Source organism: Heterocephalus glaber, unplaced genomic scaffold, assembly GCF_053883595.1.
Source record: "Heterocephalus glaber isolate CG9 unplaced genomic scaffold, H.glaber_assembly_v1.0 deba00001509, whole genome shotgun sequence".
Classification (NCBI taxonomy): Eukaryota; Metazoa; Chordata; class Mammalia; order Rodentia; family Bathyergidae; genus Heterocephalus; species Heterocephalus glaber.
Genome location: NW_028258325.1, coordinates 44311887 through 44332061, shown reverse-complemented (window position 1 = coordinate 44332061; position 20175 = coordinate 44311887). Strand labels below are relative to the sequence as shown.

The 20175-nt window shown below is 38.9% G+C and overlaps 1 long non-coding RNA gene across 1 annotated transcript; it reads right to left on the bottom strand.

Moving 5' to 3' along the window:
• Positions 1-287: 287 nt before the first annotated feature.
• On the bottom strand, positions 288-19811 carry LOC147825150 (uncharacterized). The gene is made up of 3 exons (XR_015441222.1): positions 19115-19811; positions 18656-18714; positions 288-1350 (listed from the first exon to the last, which is right to left on the bottom strand). It is a non-coding gene; the product is annotated as an uncharacterized LOC147825150 (long non-coding RNA).
• Between the last annotated feature and the right edge of the window lie 364 nt (positions 19812-20175).

Sequence of the window (20175 nt, the reverse complement as noted above, 5' to 3'; positions counted from 1 at the left end):
ATATAGTTAAAAGACTGTTACTATTGCCAATTACGGTTTTTCTTGTGGTTGAATCCCTAAGTTACTATCTTTTTATAGGATGTCATCTAAGGAAAATAAATCAGCCTACAAGTGTGCTTATTATCATAGGTGGCTGGAGCATAAGAGAAAGGCAAATATCTGAATCAAAAGGTTATTACCATAAACAACATGTGAAAGACCCATACAATTAGAGAGCATGAATACATTATGTATACCAGAAAAGGAGCAGTAATAAATATCACAGTTATATAAAACCATATGTTCTTTAATGTGGGTTGGTACCAAAAGCATCTTTTTAATAACACTCTTTTGTTTATGTTACAGAAATTAATCTTTTGAAGATGACCAATGTAGACATATCACAATAACATTTTTAGAACTTAACCAATATAAACATTTTATAATAACATATTTAGAACTTAAACTTTAATGATAACCAATATAATCAATTTATAATAACACATTGAGACAATATTTATTGTGATGTGTTTTCCATAAGATTATGAAAATTACTAGGGGGTCCCTTTAGTGAATTAAGACCAGAATAATTATTTTCTGGGTGGCTGCTTCTTTATTCACCAAAGGGAGTACCCATGGTCTCTATTTACTTTGACAAATAAATCTCAGTGGCACTTTGATCAGTTAGCAACCTGGGGGAAGAAGGGCATGTCTTTAATTCAATAACATTTATCTGTAAGCCAATTTAATAATAGGTGAATATCTTTTAAGAAAAACAATTTTTTTTAAAGGTGAAAAGGAAAAGAGGAAAAAAAATTTGAGCTCAATTGTACAAACAGGCAAACAACAGACAAACATTTAAGACAATTTATAAAACTAGAGTGCACTCAAATACATTTGGCCAAATCGAATTATAATATCCCTTTTATGGTTTTTAGGTTTATAATTGTATATAAGACTGGTCAAGAACTTTTGTAGTCAATTAACAGAGATCTCTTGTGATTAGAATCAGAAGGAATGCAAGCATTTTTATACCTGTAAATGTAAAAAGAACATTTTCAAGTTGTGCCCCTCCCCGTTTTTTATAAATCTATATTTATTCTTCCTCTGGGGGCATCATCTCAGTCCTGGACCCCACCGTGGATTTGTTGGTTGTTGCTGGTGAGGTGGGTCACTCAGTTGCAGCTGGCTCATCGCTCTCAGCCAGGGTGCTATCACCCATTCTCCGAGATGTTGGTGGTTCCACCAGCATGACCCATGGTCGCAAATTTCAGGAGGGCAGCCAACAAGAGGCTGAAGCAGAAGGATCACTGAAGCCCAGGAGTTCAGTGCCAGCCTGAATCCAGTTTCACTGCCTATGAAGGTTTGCTCCTGTGATGAGTAAGAGCAGTGTTTCTAAGAAAAATTTATCTTGAGTGAATTGGCTAAAAAAGACAAGTAGGAAACTTAGAGATTTATAGAAACATGGGTGGGACTGGATCATGAAGATCAGGTGAAGTAGTCAAACCTAATTTTATAGATTAAAAAATGCTTCCCATTAATTTGGGAGCATAATGTCCATTTTCCTAGTCTACCCCACCACCATGCCACCAGATGCCCTGTAGAATATCTTGTCTTTTTCAAAATAAAGTGAATTGGGATTCACTGAGTTTTAGAAAGTGAAAACCTTGGTGATGCCCCTTGTGAGGATGCACTGGGTGTCACCAAACTGGAACTGACAATGACTGTTTTCTATGTGCTCACTTAAAAGAAGTATGTATACATGTAAATAATGGATAATTACAATTTAATGTCCACCATTAACTGTTGAGTAACATTCATCATCCAGTGTAAACAGGCAACAGAAAACACCCACTCAAGTTGCTAAACATGCCTTTGATTTCCAGACTCGAACTTCTATGCCTGGCTCAGTAAATTAAATGCTTTAGTGTTCTCTAGAGGAGGGAGATTTTCTTGTCATTTGTTTTATAGTGGTCATTAGTCAGCCCTTGACTGATGTTGGATATAAAATTGCACATTAAACATGTATTAAATATTGTCTACTGTGTGTACAGAATGGAGCAGTACAAAATAAGCTTCTTTCGGATTTGAGAGTGCCCAGTAAAAATGCTTCTCACCCATGATCAACTTCTGAACCACAGGAAAACTGAGACCAAAGAGGACAGGCATCTAAATCACCTTTTTGCACCAATAAAGTTGGTAGTAGAGTGTGACTAATATGGGAAAGTGGACAGGTTTCTTGACACTGAACCCCAGAATTAGGCCAGGCAGCCTACTAAATAGACAGGATCTAAAACCTACAGCATGGAGGGCCACAGAAGAAAGTGTGTGCTTGCAGAAGAGGAAAGTCTCTTGGTTTATTCAGGGTACAGTAAATATCAAAAACTAGGGAGCTTGTAAACAACAAATTTATCTCTCACAGTTCTGGAAGCTGGAAAATCAAGATCAAGAGAGATTTGTTTGGTAAGGGCCCACTTTTGGTTTAAAGATAGCACCTTCTCACTGTGTCCTAACAAGGTACAAGGGGAAGAGAGATGTCTTTGGCCTTTAATGAGGTCACTAATTGCATTCAGGAGGGTTCTGCCCTCAGGACCTAATCACCTCTGTAAATCTCTACTCCTAATTTCATCACTTTGAGGGTGAGGATTTCAACGAATGAAGGGGAAACACAAATATCTAGACCATAGCAGAGAGCTGAGCCCCAAGCACGGCCACACCTTTGAGACTCGCCAGTGAGACTAAAGCCTCGCTGTTCTTCCCATTGTAGCCTCATGGGTGGGATGCTGTAGTGTGGGGACAGTGCCCAGGTTTAGATTTAGGAAAGGGGCAGAGGAAGGCTATCGAAACACTGAAAAAGATCAAAACCTGTAGGAAATAGGTCATTCATTTGAATACAGGTAGCATGAGGGCAAGATTTTTCTGTTTGCTCACTGCTATATTCCCAGGGTTTTGGAATGTTAACTGAATGAAAAATGGGGAGGATGAAGGAAGCAGGTGAAGAGAGGAGATAGGGCTGGCATGTATGAGTATATATGACATACATGTGAACCAAATAATATATAAGACAAAAGAGCAATACAACCTGGGAACTACACATTACCTTTATTTATGACAACACAGATAGGGGAGAATGAAGCTTACCTAGCCAGTCTTCTGGATACTGAGTTCCAGAATGGGACAAACTGACCCACACAGTCATACTCCCAGCTGGAAGTGTGAGTCCCTACAGGGAGGAAGGCTATGCAAGTTAGAAGAGATGCTGCTTCCAAGGGCAAAGATCTCTGCTTCAACTTCTAGAAGCTACCACTGTAATAATTAAGAAACTACACTTGGCAAATTAAAGTGAGGGGTCTGGGTGGGGAGGGTAACATACAATGTATATGCTTTCATTCCCCAGGCTGAGAAAGTGTCCCCACCTCTGACACAGACGGCTTTAAATCCCTTGAACCTTAATTCCCATTAACTCCTGAAGAGGTGGGAGAAAACTTCAGGCTATTAAAGTGAAGAAAGTGGAGCCCTTCTCTACTTTACTAATGCACCCAAGCATTTTCCCTTCAAATATCTAAAAGAACAATGAAGTGTAAGAAAGTGTATTGGGTGCCTTTGGGTATATGGGATCCACAAGCCTGCTGTTCATCTGTAGTCTACGAGGTGAATTTATGTCTGGTCTATCTATAGCAAGTATTTAATATAGCATCTATTTTCCTCCCTCCTTCCTTCTTCTTCCCTCCCTCCATCCCTTCCTTCTTTTCCTTCCTTCCTTCCTTCCCCTCCCCTCCCTTCCCCTCCCCTCCTCCCTCCCTTTTCCCTTATTTCTTTGCTTCTCTCATTAAGGATCTGTGAGCAGGTCTAGATGGCTTGGTGCCAGAAAGGTGCCAAGGTAAATTAACACTGATTGCTTTAAGGCAAAATGTAAAACTGCTAATAACTTGTTTGCAAAGGTAAGCGAGGTGGAAAGTGGAAGCCTAAAGCCCCTGCAAGCTGTAGCTTGCTTTCCTGGGAGATGCATGTTCTCAGACTTCAAAGGTACACTGTGCACCTGCCAGCCAGCTGAGGGCGAGTCCACCAGCTCCCAGTTAAGTACAAGTTCAAGTTCTTTCTTTGGAAAGAAGTTCCAAACTGTGTTTCCTCTCTGTAAGGTGGTTGGGACATGTTAGCTGTTGAGTGTTTTATCTTGCTGTGAGGATCACAATTCCTGACAGGGATGAACTCTGAAGAGACGTCACAGGCAGGTGGCCAGTGAGATCCTGAATGTGGGACAGTAGGATCCCTGCCCACCTCCTTGGAAAAACCACCTCCCACCCATAGTCATTCCATGTGCTCAGTTCCCTTCAGAGCACTTAGATCTAACAGAAATGATCTCACTGACTTATTTATTTATGTTTTTTGGTTGTCTTCCCCATGAGAACATTTAGTCTCATGAGGATGGGGGTCTCATCTGTCACATTCACCTTAGCAATATCAATTCTCATCCAATATACTATAAGTGCCTGGCTTGCAGTAATTAGAAAAGAAACATTTGCTGGAAGAACAACTGCAGAAACAAATCCTATCCTAGGTGCTCACTTAGCAGAAAAGAAAACAAAGTCACAAAGCGAAAGTGATTTGTCTCAAAATAAAAAGAGTACAAAGGGCTGGGTTCAATCCTCAGTATAAAAAAATTATTTTGAGACTGAGTGTAAGTTACTGAGGCTGGCCACAAACTTTTGATCATCCAGTCTCAGTCTCCTACTCATCTGGGATTACAGATGTTAACAACCACATCCAGTGGGAACCCATACTGTATTCTTTTGTTGTTGTTGTTGCAGAACTGGGGATTGAACTCAGGACCTTGCACTTGCCAGGCAGGCATTGGTGCCACTGAACTAAACCTCCTGCCCCCATACTGTATTCTTGAGGGAACACAGACAATAGGTAAATGAATAGGTCAACAAGATCATTTTTGATAGACCTAAGAGCTCTGAACTGAATTAAATGCATAAATGACTGTGGGTACAAAGTAGTGTGTGTGTGTGTGTGTGTGTGTGTGTGTTGTGTGCATGTGCATGCACATGCTGGGAATGAAAGCCTCAAACTTGTGCTTGCTAGGCATGCACTTTACCATTGGCTATTGCGAGGCAGGTGCGGTGCCACTAAGCTACAACCCAACCCACCTGGAAGGTAATTTTTGTTGGAAAAAATGGCATTTTGCCCTCCTGCCTATGACATCATTCATTCATGAAGGAGCTGCAGCAAGGTAGTCCTGAACTGGGAAGCCACCAGCACTTTGGGGGTTGGGAGCCAACCCCCAAACTAGCCTGTCTTCTGGGGCCCTGGAGGAAACCCCTTGTCACCCATCTCAGTGACATTTATAGTCTATAAAGTGAGAAAAGATGGGCAATCAAGGTTCAGGAATATCATACCAGGCCTGCCCCTGTGAATTGCCTTCTTCTCATCTTACATTTTTTTTTCCTAGCCCTCCCTTCACCCCTTCCACCCTTCCCTATTTACAAAGACTTTATTTCCATTTCTCATCATTTTTCCTTTCCCTTCTTTCCTATCCCCTGCCCCTCCCACTACCCCTACCCCTTTGGACCTTTTCTTCCTATTTTGCATTATCGATTATTCATTCTAATAATTGGTACATTTTAGGTATACCATATAATGACATTCATCATTGGAAATTTGCACCTTTACATAGTCTCTCTTGGTTCTTATTTTTTACCCATTCCCCTGCCCTCCCTTCAACCCCTCCATTCCTCCCTATTTACAAAAATGTTCTTCCTATTTTTCCATTTTCTCATATTAATCCCATTCCCTTCTATCCTTTCCCCTAGCCCTCCCACTTCCTTCCCCTTTGCCCCTTTTCTTCCTATTTCACATGACCTATTATACATTTAGTCCTTATTTACACTTTCAGTTTCTCACACCAGAGAAACTATTTGGTATTTATACATGTGTGTCCTATTTATTTCACTTAAGAGTATTGCCTCAATGTGCATCCATTTAGCTATAAATGTCTCTAATTTCTCATTTTTTATGGCTGAGTAGTACTCCATTTTATTAAAAAACCCACATTTTCTTCATCCAGTCTCCAGTTGATGGGCATTTGGGCTGTTTCCAAGTTTTAGCTATCACAAACTGTGCTGCTATGAACATGGGCAACCATATATCACTGTGGTATGATTCTTTTAATTCTTCGGGGAAGATCCTCAGCAGTGGAATAGCGGGGTGAAATGGGACTTCCAGTCCTAGTTCTTTGAGGTATCTCCATACTGATTTCCACAGTAGTTGTACCAGTTTACTCTCCCACCAGCAGTGGAGCAGGGTTCCTCTTTCCCCACAGCCCCGCCAGCATTTGTTACTGGTTGATTTCATGATAGCAGCCATTCTTTCTGGAGTGAAGTGAAATCTCAGCGTTGTTTTCATTTGCATCTCTCGAATGATGTTCGAATGATGTTGGACATTTTTTCATGTATTTATTTGCTATTTCTACTTCTTTGTCTGAGAAATGTCTGTTCATTTCAGATGCCCATTTTCGGATTGGGTCTTTACATTTCGGAGGTCTGATCTTTTTAAGTTCTTTATAGATTTGAGATAGTAGACCTTTGTCTGAGGAAGAACAGGTGAAGATTTTTTCCCACATTGTGGGTTGTCTCTTCACACTGCTGGTGGTTTCTCTTGCTGTGCAGAAGCCTTTTAATAAGAAGAGATCCCACTTGTTGATTGTGCTAGTTCACGGGCAACTGAGGTTTTGTTCATAAAATCTTTTCCTACACCGATGTCTTCAAGGGTTCTACCTAACCTCTGTTCCAACTGGTTCAGAGTTTCTATTTTAATATTTAGATCTTTAATCCATTTTGATTTTAGTTTAGTGCATGGTGAGAGATATAGGTCTAGTTTTAATCTTTGACAAGTTGAAGCCCAATTTTTCCAGCACCATTTATTAAAGAGGCTATCTTTCCTCCAGTGAGGGTGTTTGGCTCCTTTATCGAAGATGAGATGGCTGAGTGTGTCTGGCATTGTTTCTGCATCTTCTAATCTGTTCCACTGGTCCTCAGGTCTGTTTCTTTGCCAGTACCATGCTGTTTTTATCACAGTAGCTTTGTAGTAGAGTTGCAGGTTGGGGATTGTGATATCCTCTGCCATGTCTCTGCTACCTAGAATTGCTTTTGCTATTCTGGGTCTCTTCTTGTTCCAAATGAACTTTTGGAATGTTTTCTCAAGGTCCGTGAAGTATGCTGGATCTCAATTGGAATTGCATTAAATCTATACAGCAGTTTTGGGAGTATGGCCATTTTCACTATATTAATCCTTCCTACCCAGGAGCAGGGGATGTCTGTCCATTTTCTGATATCATCTTCAATCTCTCTTTTCAGAATGCCATAGTTTTCAGAGAAGAGGTCTTTGATTTCTTTCATTAGGTTGATTCCTAGATATTTCAGTTTTTTGGATGCTATTGTGGAAGGAATTATTTGCCCTATTTCTCTCTCAGTGAGTCTGTCATTGGTGTAGAGGAAAGCTATTGATTTTTGTGTGTTGACCTTGTAACCAGCTACTTGACTGAATTTGGTTGTTAAGTCTAGAAGGCTTTTGGTGGAGTTCTTGGGGTCTTCTATATTGAGTGTCATGTCACCTGCAAATAATGACAATTTGACTTCTTCATTTCCTATCTTTATTCCTTTTATTTCTTTCTCTTGTCTAATTGCCATGGCTAATGTTTCCAGAACTATATTGAACAAGAGTGGTGATAGTGGACATCCTTGTCTTGTTCCTGCTTTGAGTGTGAAGGATTTCAGTTTTTTACCATTTAGTATGATATTGGCTGTTGGTTTTTCATAGATGGCTTCTATCAGTTTGAGGTAGAGACCATCTATTCCAATTTTTTGTAGGGTTTTTATCATAAATGAATGTTGGATTTTGTCAAATGCTTTTTCTGCATCTATGGAAATAATCATATGGTTTTTGTCCTTGGCTCTATTGATATAGTGTGTTACATTGATTGATTTGCATATATTGAACCATCCCTGCATCCCTGGGATGAATCTCACTTGATCAGGGTGTATGATCTTCTTGATGATCTTCTGCATTCTGTTTGCCAGTATCTTATTAAGGATTTTTGCATCTCTGTTCATTAGTGAGATTGGCCTATAGTTCTCCTTTTAGGTTGGGTCTTTCTCTGCTTTGGGGAATCAAGGTGATGCTTGCTTCCAGGAATGAATTTGGGAGTATTGCTTCCCTTTCAATTTCTCTGAAGAGTTTAAACAGTAGTGGTAGCAGTTCCTCTCTAAATGTCTTGTAGAATTCAGCAGTGAAGCCATCAGGGCCCAGGGTTTTCTTAGTTGATAAGTTTTTAATTATGTTTTCAATTTCATTGATTGATATTGGGTTGTTCAGAATTTGTAGGTCTTCTTCGTTCAACTTTGGTAATTCATATGTATCTAGGGATCTGTCCATTTCTTCTGTGTTGTCCATCTTATTGGCATATAGGTTCTGGAAGTAGGTATTGATGATCCTCTGGATTTCTGCTGGGTCTGTTGTCATTTCACCCTTTTCATTCCCAATTGCATGGATTTGGGCCTTTTCTTTCCTTTTTCTGACAAAGTTGGCTAAGGGTTTGTCAATTTTGTTGATTCTTTCGAAGAACCAACTCTTGGCGTCATTGATTTTTTGTATCATTCTCTTAGTCTCCATTGCATTGATTTCTCCTCTGATCTTTATAATTTCCTCCCTTGTATGGGCTCTGGGGTTGTCCTGCTCTTCTTTTTCTAGAAGCTTGAGGTGCAGCATCAGGTTGTTTAATTGGGCTCGTTCTGTTTTCCTAATATGCATATTCACTGCTATGAATTTCCCTCATAAGACTACTTTCATTGTGTCCCATAGATTCCAATATGTTGCATTGTCATTGTCATTTAATTGTAGGAACTGTCTGATTTCTTCTTTAATTTCCTCTGTGACCCATTGGTTATTCAGAAGTGTGCTGTTCAATTTCCATGTGTTTATGAAATTTTTTGCATTTCTTTTGCTATGGATCTCCAATTTCATCGCACTATGGTCTGATAATATACAGGGGATAACTTCAATTCCTTTGCACTTACTTAAATATGTTCTATGTGTGAGTATGTGGTCTATTTTTGAGAATGACCCATGTGCAGCTGAGAAGAATGTGTATTCTGATTTTGTGGGGTGAAAGACTCTGTAAACATCTGTTAAGTTCATTTGTTCAAGAGTTCGATTGAGTTCTAATATTTCATTACTTATTTTTTGTCTAGTTGATCTATCTATTTGTGACAGTGGGGTGTTGAGGTCTCCCACTACTATTGTATTAGTGTATATATGACTTTTCCTGTCCATTAGTATTTGTTTTAGATTGTTGGGTGCACTAGTGTTTGGTGCATAGATATTTATGATTGTCATCTCTTCCTCTTGGATTCTTCTCTTTATAAGGATGTAGTGTCCTTCATCTCTCTTAATCAGTGTTGGTTTGAAATCTACTTGATTTGCAAAGAGGATAGCTACTCCTGCTTTTTTTCGGCTTCCTGTCGCATGCAGTATTGTTTTCCACCCTTTAACTTTCAGTCTATGAGTTTCCTTTTGAATTAAGTTTGTTTTTTGCATGCAGCATATTGTTGGATTTTGCTTTTTGACCTATTCTGCCAGTCTATTTCTTTTGATTGGTGAATTGAGACCATTAACGTTGATGGTTATAACTGAAACATATTGACTTGCCATTGCCATGACCTTTTCTTTTTGTTGGGTTCTCCCTCTTTACATGTAATTTCTTGTCATGCCAGATGGGTTCATTCTGCTTTGCTTCCTGGGGTTGTGATCCTCAATGTCTGTTTCTAGGGTATTGTGTAAAATTCTTTGGAGTGCTGGTTTGGTATTCACGAAGTTCCTAAGGTGCTCTTTGTTATGAAAGTATCTTATTTTTCCATCAGTTTTGAAAGAGAGTTTTGCAGGGTACATCAATCTGGGTTGGAGGCTGTTTTCTTTTAGGGCTTGGAATATGTCACTCCAAGCTCTTCTTGCCTTGCTGGTTTGTGTTGAGAAGTCTGCTGTGATTCTGATGGGCTTTCCTTTGTATGTGATTTGTTTCTTTTCTCTAACTGCTTGTAGAACTTTGTTCTTCTGTTGCGTTTCTGGAATCTTAATGATTATATGCCTATGTGTAGATTTTTTTGATCAAGACTATTTGGAGTCCTATATGCCTCACTTATCTGTATGTCAAGCTGTTTTCCCCTGCTTGGGAAGTTTTCTGCCATTATTTCTGTGAAGAGATTTTTTATGTCATCTCCACTCTCTCCTGTTTCTTCATTGAGCCCAATCAGTCTTATGTTATTCTTCTTTGCATCATCTAGCAGCTGCTGGATTGATTTCTCATGTTCCCTTATAATTTTGAAGCAATTTTTCTTTTCCTGGTCACTAAATGCAATCTTATCTTCTATCTGAAATTCTGTCCTCCCATTGGCTCATTCTGCTGTGTAGACTTTCATTGGAGTTTTTCATCTTCTGGAAATCTATTTGCATCTGTTTTATGGATTCCATTTGTTTCTTATGTTGGGATTCCATCATGTTCCTGAGCTCCTCTCTAGATTTATTAATCATGTCTTGCACTAGGGGCACAATTTCTCCTGTTATCTGAGAAATTATTTCTGATTTCATTTTTTCCAGATCCCCTTTTGTTGCCAATTCAGTGGGTCCAGGTGGTTGAGTATCAGAGTGTTCCATCTCATTTCCCTTTGGGGTTGCTGTAGGTGATCTGGAAGTCTGGTTTTGAGACTTATTTAGGTGTTTTCTCATTTCGACTGGGACGGGGGGCTGTTAGCGCCTGCATGGATTACCTCCTCTGAGCTGGGAGAGGTGGGACAGGGGCCGGGAGTAGCGGTAGGGATGGTGACCCAAAAGCCCTTTCCTGTGGGCTGGGTGCAGCTGGAAGGATGGTGGCTGGGAAGCCACTTCCTCTGGACCAGGAGCAGTGGGACAGTGCCTCAGAAGCCCCTATCTCTGTGCCGGGAGCAGCGGGACTCAGTACCGTGGTCTGGTGGTCCAGTATCCTCTGCATCTTTGTAGTGTGGAACCAGGTGGCTGTACAGAGGAGCAGGGGGAGCGGTCCAGTGGATTGTTGCTGAAGTGGGGGCTGTTTTGGCGTGTTCTGCGACTCGGGACTTTGGTAGGGCATGTGCAGGCCTGCCTGTCTGCAGCGGGCTGATCTCATCTTACATTTTTAGATTCTTTCCAGGTATGTGTTTCTTTTCATGTTTTCTCTGCTCCTTGCCATCAGAATGCTATACTTTTGATTATTCTTCTCTTGGCAGTTAGAATATTCCTTCCCTGCTGAATCTCATCCCTATGATTTTTCTGTCCAGGGTCCTAACCTTGTTATAGTAGCTCAGTTTATATTTTCCAAGTCAAGGTGTCTCCCACCGCAGGCCTGGCTGGCACTTCATTAGCAAGCTGTTTACACCACTTCCTGTTCATTAGTAGAGATAGTAAATAAGAGAAAGTCCAGCCCTTCACACCTCCCTGGTGGGTAATGGCTATTTATTGTGTTGCTCTGCTTATTGTCTTTTAGCCAATTTGACTCTGCTCTTCTCTAAATTGACAGATTTTTCCAGGGAATTTCTCATGAATCAGATATCTACTCTGAGACTTAATGCTAAAGTCTAGGAAGACCCACTTAGTAGGTAGAATCTGTATCTAGGACTGACCTTGGAGATATGTATACTTCAGGACAACTGAAACTCCCACAGACACTTCTTGACTCCAGAGATGCCACGGTCCTGAGTTCCCCTTCATGACCTGCTTCCTACTTCATGCCAGTTCTGCCATCCATTAGAGTTTGGCATCTTTATTCTGAAGTCCTCTTTATTATGTTCTTTATGCCTTCTAAAGTGTTTTTATTATAAAAAATCAATATGAACTATGAGAACAAACTTTCCTCCTTCCTTTCCTTTAATTTATTTGTTCCTTTTAGCAAAACCCTTCTATTTAATTCCTTCAAAAACAAAATACTTCCTGAGGGCTAGCACAGTGTGTCAGACATTGTTTGGACACAGAAATACAAAGATAATGAGATGCTTCTGCTTCTGGTAGGATGTGTAATCTCTTAGCAGAGCAGTCCTCTTGTAGATACCAACTATAAACTCTGGATAAAATTGAAAAACAAAACAGAAATCCTGAGCACCTAAAGTAACTGAAGTGCTGTTGTCTGAATGTGTGCCCCTCCCATTTATATGCTGAAACCTAATCACAAATTTGATGATATTGGGGGTAGGGCCTTTAGGATGTCTTTGGGTCACAGAGGCAGAATACTCATGAATAGCATTGGTACCCTTATAAAAGAGGCCCAGAAGAACCCTCTTGTCCTTCTACCAAGTGAGGAGATAGCTACAAGGGCCATCAATGAACAAGGAAGCAGACCCTCATCAGATACTAATCTGTCAACTCCTTGAACTTGGACTTCCAGAGTCCAGAATTGTAAGGGAAAAAGTACTATTGTTTATAAACTACTCAGTTTATGGCATTTTGTTATAGATGCTGAACAGACTAAGACAGTGTGAATAAGGGTAGGATGATTCTAGAGGGGATTTGACACTTAGAAGAAGAAAACAGAACTGGATGAGTTCTCTATCTGAATGGCATTTAGATTTGAATGTCATGAGGTATAGCAGCAAAAATTCTACACAAAATTCATTAGTGAGTGAGGAGGAAGAGTAAAAAAGAAAAAAACCCAAATTCTGTGTATACATTTTACATAAATCTCTGTCTGATCCTTGAGCAAAGCATATGCTGTGTAGATTACAGTCAGACCAGCTAAGGAAGAATAAAATGGACTGAGATTTCCATTATTGCCCAAAGGACAGTCTGTATATAAATCCAGCTAAGTAAATTATCTGCTGAACTCAATAAAATAAACATACTTTGGAAGAAAGTAACCATCTTACTTACTTTTCTCGTTGCTGAGACAAAATACACAGCACCCAAAGTTGAAAGAGGAAAGGTTTATTTAGCTCACAGTTTGTAGAAGTTTCAGTTCATAGTTGGCTGGCTCCAAGGCAGGGTGACATGGCAGAAGGACATTGCAGAGGAGAAACAGTTCATAGTAGGTAGAAGGCAGCAAGCTACATGCAATAAGGGCAAGCAACAAACAAAAAGCAACAAGCAGTGACCTTCTTTCTGTCCCTTACATTTTATCCAGGCTACCTGCCCTTAGGCCAGGTAGCACTCACGTTCAGGGTGGGGTACCCTTAATCCTACCCAGAACTATGTGAAACCAATCAGTGAACTAATTTACTAATCACACACCCTTATTCCCAGCATCATACACTCTAGATCCAGCCTCTTAAAAAGCCTAAAAAAGTGTATGTCAATCTTGATTGTCAACTTTATTGGATTAAGCAATGCCTAGAAGATTCATGGAACACACTTCTGGGTGTGTCTAAGAGGATAGTTCTAGAGATGTTGGCATGTGGAGACCCATCTTGCACATGGACAGCATCATCTGAAAGGATGGGAACCCAGATGAAACAAAAGAGGAAAAGGGAGAAAGCCTGCCAGCACTTGCTTGTTTTCTCTCTCTCTTTCTCTCTCCCTCTCTCTCTCCCCCTCCCTCTCTCTCTCTCTGCTTCTCCCTCTCCCTCCTCCCTCTTTCTCTCCCCTCTCCCTCCTCTCCTCCTTGCCCCAACCCCCTCCATCCACACCTCCATGCAATTAGCAGCTTTCTTATATCTTCTGCCTTACTTCAGGCCCAGTGTAATGGAGCCAACCAACCATGGACTGAACCCAGAAGCCAAAATAAATCTTTCCTTCCTTTAAATTGTTTTCTTAGTTATTTCTTAGATATTTTGTCACAGCAATACAAAGCCGACTAACATAAAAGAGCAGAAGCTGTCTTGGGAAACCACCAGAATAGTTGAAAACTTCTTATACTATTTTAATTGGTTCATAAAAAATATTTACAAAGTGAAAAATTGTAGAAAATTATCAATACATGGTTTTAATGTTTTATTTGAATTTAAAACATATAAATGGGCATTCTTTCACTGGCCTTCCATTTATACCCTGAATCTTTTCTTGGCTTTCTGATTAGTCAATGTTCTGTGTTGAATTTCTTACATCAATGAATCCATATTGCATTGTATACTTTCAGTTTTGAGTTTTTATATGAAATGAGATGTGAAGAACACTTATAAAGCAAACTGAAACAAGAACTATACTTTTATAATGTCCTTCTCACTCAGTCTTTATAATTGTCTTGTTTGTACCCAATACTATATAACAGCATCTGGGGACAATTCATCTTACTGAGCCTTTCCAAAGCATTCAACCCAGTTTTCCTAGGAACACTGTTTTCACTCTGCTTCGGCATGTCCTTATGTAATATTTTATATAAATTAAATGCATCATGACAGTGACAAAAGCAATAGACTTTTGATAAGCATATAACTGACTTGTGAGAAGTATGAGCATCTAAAAGACAGCTACCATCTAAAGTGCTCAGTGTGTTATGAGCATCAGTCAATATGTTTACAAAAAGAATGGAAAGCCTTGATCAACAGGATTAAGAGAAAAGCCTTAATTTTGTATGACTGCTGCATAGCCCAAAAGACCACCCCAAAATTGTGTAACACAGAACAAATATCCTAACATCATGAATTAATTTCCAGGTAGAAAATAGGGAAATGTCAGTGGCAAAGACATAGTAAAGTAGTTATGTTGTCAATCAACTTAGGGTTCTTTTGCTTGATTCAGATGGAAATCATGAATTGGCAAAGTGCAGCTCTGCTAGCCATCCTGATGTCACCAGATAATGCTAGGTGCCAACAGTTGACACAGCCAGCTGCTGATCACTGTTGCTGCCAACTGTCACCATCCAATTTGTTGGCTGCTAGTCTCTGGAGATTTTCCCAGTGTGAACAGCTCTGGGTATTTATTGCTTTTTCTTTGGAAACAATTTTTCTGTCCACACTACTCAGGATAAAAATTCCAAGTAGATTACAGGACTTTTGGAATCCATACTACCTAAGACATAAATCACTTCCAGGTTTACAGGAAGTGAGTCTTTATTGTAACAGGGCCTGTGTTGCAGAACAGAGGATCAGTACATAGGATGGAACCCACCTAGACTAAAAAAAACCCAAGAAGTGGCTGAGGATTGTTTCTTATATAGCAGCTTCAGGCCTGTTTCAGGAATGAAAGCTTGCTATGAATATTGGTTATGGAATTAAGGGGCCCAGATCCTTCCCTTCCTAATATTTGCCACTTCAGGGTGCTCCCTTCCTTCTTCAAAAAGGCAACATATGGTCTGACATGATGGGAGTGGCAGAGGGGTACCATGTTTCCTTCTTGGCTGCACTCATGTTGGGATGGAGAATGGTGGTTTGATAGCCAGGACACCACTAGAAAGCCAGGGAGGACATTGAAGCAAGTTTCCCCAGTCCAGTGTCTGTGTGTGTGTGTGTGTGTGTGTGTGTGTGTGTGTGTGTGTGTGTGGCGGGGGGGGTGTCAGGAGGAGAAAGGGAAGTGAGGAGGAGGGTCACAATGACCACCAGCCAAGCCATGTCTCCCCTCCAACTGGCACAGGGAAAAATGACAGGTGGTTCTCTTCTGTCTCAATTAGCTTTAACAGAACACCACAAATATTCTACACAGGTTGATCCTTATCTAATTCTGTCAAGAAATGGTCATATCTAGGTCATCTGTGTTCTCATCAACTTCCTCTTTCAGTGACATCTCCATCAACTGTAGTTCTGCTCTAGGTCCTTGATGTCTTGTTTTCAGAGAATAACATTGGGTTGCTTTGTAATTATAAGATGGGCTCAGGAAATTCAGATTAGATCAGATGACCTGAGTTAAATATTTAAACACTAATTTGAAAAACTCATTTAAACTTACTTGAAGTATTTCATTAAAAAATTGGATTGGAAGGTGGGGATTTAGCTCAGTGCTTTCACCACCTGCTGCGCAAGCTCAAGGACCCAAATTTGATCCCTGGTACCAAAAAAAAAAAAAAAGGATTGGAAATCAAATGTCAACAGCTTTTTATAAGTACCTAGATTTAAAAGATTAGTTGAAGAAATTCATGTACATGCTTTCTTGAGTGTAGCCTAACCTAGAACTCAAAATCTACCAGTTAGTATAGGGAATAAAGGGGGAAAATAATATTTTTCAGATCAATAGTCAAAAGATAGGTGATATAAGACAAAATATGTAACGAAAATAAATTCCAGATGACTAAGGTATAAGAAGAATTTATTTATGTGCAGATTTGGGGCTGACTAGTTTAAACTGATTTGGGTAATCAAGTGAAAAATAAATAAGAACTAGTGAAGAATTACTGGCCTTTTTCTAAAAGAACAAATATTTTAAGTTACTCATATAGAGTTGATCTTCTCTTTTGTCATAATATTGTGCTCTTCTAATATTTGCTACTCTAGTTATTTTCATTGTAGATCTAAATAATAATGAATATTCTCACTTTTCTAGCTTATGATTTATGTCATCAACAAATATTTATTGAACATTGTCATTCCTGGGTAAAGCATTGAACATGTGTTTATAAAGATGATTACTTAATACATAATTGCTTTGTAACCATTAGATCATGTAAAGAAAAATCAACAGTTTTACAATATCCTCTGTATATTCTAGAGTAAATATACTGTTTGATCTCATGTAGGGGCTATTTACATACACATAAGATCTCAGTGTAGGGGCTGTTTACATACACATAAGCAAGGCTTTCAGATGGAATAGAATTGCCTTGTCATAATAATTTACCAGCTGCCATGTGATAAAGAGGGCATAACAAACACTTCTACTTAGGTACTTTATTTGAGAACAGGGAGGGACCAAATCATATGCATCTTCTTATAACTATGAAAATATCATTTTTAAATACATGTCAATATTTTTATGGTATTACATTATCCAATATTTGGGCTATTATTTTTGCATTAAATATCTATTCAAACTCCTCAATTTGTTAGTTACCATCAGATTTCACTTAGCAACATTCAAACTACATGACCACTGTAATAGTATGTCTTTAACTCTTTTAGCATGACACCAAGAAGGGGAATAGTTACATGCATATCCATATTTATAGCAGCTAATAATAATAGCTAAAGCTTGGAAGAGACCTATATGTCCATCAACAGATGAACAGATAAAGAAAATGTGATATTTATACACAATGGAGTACTACTCATTTATAGAAAACTGGATGCACCTTAAATGAATTAAATAAATTAGATCTAATACACAATCTTAAATATTGCATGATTTCTCTTATATGAGAAACCCAATTTATAAATAAAGAGCAAAATAAAAGATAGATAATAGGTAGCAGGGAGATAGATTTTTCTCAAATGGGAAGGGGATCAATGATGGGGGGAGGGAAAGGAAAGAGGAAGGAGGGCCAGGGATTTAGCTCAGTGGTTCCACCACCTGCCTTGCAAGCACAAGTTTCCAAGTTGTATCCCCGGTACCAAAAAAAGAGGAAGGAAAGGGAATAAAAAAAAAAAAAAGATGTGTGATGTACATGTGCCAACTCCACACAAGGAATCTAAACCTTCTGGTCTGCAAATATGTACTAATAAAATGGAAAAAAAAAAAAAAGATGTGACCATTCCTTCCCTTTTTGAAAGATTCTAGCCTTTATTTTCTTTCATTCATACTGTCATAGTTTTGTTTTATAGCATCATTGAGGCATATTTTACATATCATAAAATTTACCTACTTCAAGTGTCCAATGCTTTTTTTGTAACTTTACTAAATGGTGTAACCATCATGATAAATCAGTTTTCAAACATTTTTAGCCTCCCAAAATATTCTTCATACTCATTTGCAGTGAATTCCCTCCCTCACCCATGCACTATGCCTCCTAGTTTTCCTCTTACTTCACTGGCTACTTCCTCAACTCATTGCAGGGACATTCTCCTCTACACAGCCATTACCTGTTTAAACTTCTGAGATTTCTATATGGACTTTTTTCTCTGCTGACTCCATAGTCATCTCTTGGAAGACCTCCTTATGACTGGCTTCAGTTACCACCTAGAAACCTCTAGCTTATAGCCTCCTCCTTTCTTTTCCTTTTCTAATTAATTCTCCTTTTGCAGCTAAAGTGAAATTAACAAAAAAGCAATCTATCCAACAGTTGAACATTGATTTGTATTCATCTTAATGTAAATTTATGACTATAATATGTTGAGCATCACTATCCCTGTACCCTTGCCCTCTTTTTTAATTTATTGAAAATGCGTATTTCTTCCAACTACAAAGCCATTGCACATTTGTTCTCTCTACTTAAACGTCTTCCATCACTTACTTTCACATACCTGGTGAAATTACTAACAGCCCTTCAGGTTTTGGCTAAATCCATACTTCCTCATGGAAACCTACCTCCTTAGGGTAGACATCAGGTTATATGTACTCTTGCTAGTCCACACTCCATCTTTATAAAAATTTACTACAGTTTGTAATTATACATTTCATTATGACTATTTGGTTGTCATCTTTCTGACCAGACTGAAGCTCCATGAAAACAAGAACCATGTTTTTGTTCATGAAAGAACATAGCATGTGGGAGGTACTCAATAAATATTGTAAATAAATAAGTAAGCTAATACAATTAACCACACCAGTAAATATATAATGAATATAATATAATGAATAAGATCTGGAAATTGCTTACCTTGTAAATGTTTCCATAAGTTCTCTCAGTTTTCCTTCATTTCACATGTAATGTTTTCGCTAGGAGAAAAAAAGCTCAGTTTAAATTGAGACTCTGTTTCTTTACTTAAGCATATCATAGAATCAAACTCTTATTACTTTTCTGAAAATATGTCTTCAATTCAGCCACATCTTTATTTCTGAAATAATATATATCTTTATATATATATATTTATTATAATATATATATTTATTTCTGAAATAATAAATATATCTTTATTTCTTCTCACACTCCTTGGAAATGAAATTAAGAACTAGTCTGACTCTTCGATCTAGTGTTGCATTGATAAAAATTCTCCACCTGGCTTTCAAGGGAAAAAGCCTTCCTTGGTAACATCAGCCAGTTTCCACGGAGTAAATATCCTGACCATAGTCCATTTTAAGCTAACAATCTTAAACAGAGTTGGGAGGAGATACACACCAGCTTGCTCTGAAGAGCCATGTCAGTTGGTTTCATCACTTTATTGTATCTCAAGAACATTTGCCTCCAAGCTTTTCTTTCCTCTCCTAAACTAAATATTTGGTTGCCCTTGCTTCTGTTCACCTTTCTGCAACTTCATGGTTATATTTCTATTCTTAAATACTGAATAGTAGATATTGCTATTTGGAATAAGGAAACATTCTCAAGGTTAATTTGTCATTTCTGTCATGAACTTTAATCTGCCACAAGTATCAGGCAGAGGAATCCAACCTGTGTGTGCAGCCTCACAAAAATTTGCATCACACAATAAATCCCAACAAAAAGAAACATGGGCTCAGAAATCTGACCATGAGTAAATGTTATTCCTAATGACTGTTTACCAACAGTTTCACATGCCTTTGCTAATGCTTCATAAACTGTTTTCAAGGCGGTGTTTATGCAAAGGATTAGAGAAAGGGCAAAAGTCTCAAGGGAGAGAGCTCACTAAAGCATAAGTCTCTTCAAGCATTAAACTGTCAATAAAGTAAACCTTTGCTCCACCCTAGAATCTAGGTTCCCAGCCAACACCCACGTGTGCTGACAAAGATAAAGTCAACAACAAAAGCACACATGTCACCTCTCCTGCAGATTGACCGTAACTCTGGTGTGGCTATCCCACCCTGCTGAAATCCCCAGAATAAACACCACACACATCCCTCTCTTGTTTTGTGGCTAGTGGCAGGGTACAGAACAGTTGCTTCTGAAAGCAATGATAGCAAAGCCAGCAAGGTCCCCAACTGTTTGTTAAATGTCTAATGATTAACAGAAGTCCCAGCCTCAGCCTTTGGGGCTGCCACTCAGGGAAGTCTGTTTAGTAAACAGTCAACCACCAATATCTTGAGCAGGTTGAACAGATGGCTCCAGGGTTCATGCCAACTGTGTTTTCTTCAGTTTCATGCAGTGTTGGGTAATGAAGGCCATAAAATTCAAGGAAAATATAAGCATAAACACCCCTACTATGGTCCTGCCAGTGCATAGGAGCTCTAGTCTTTAGGTGATGAAATACAAGAAAGAAGTCAGAG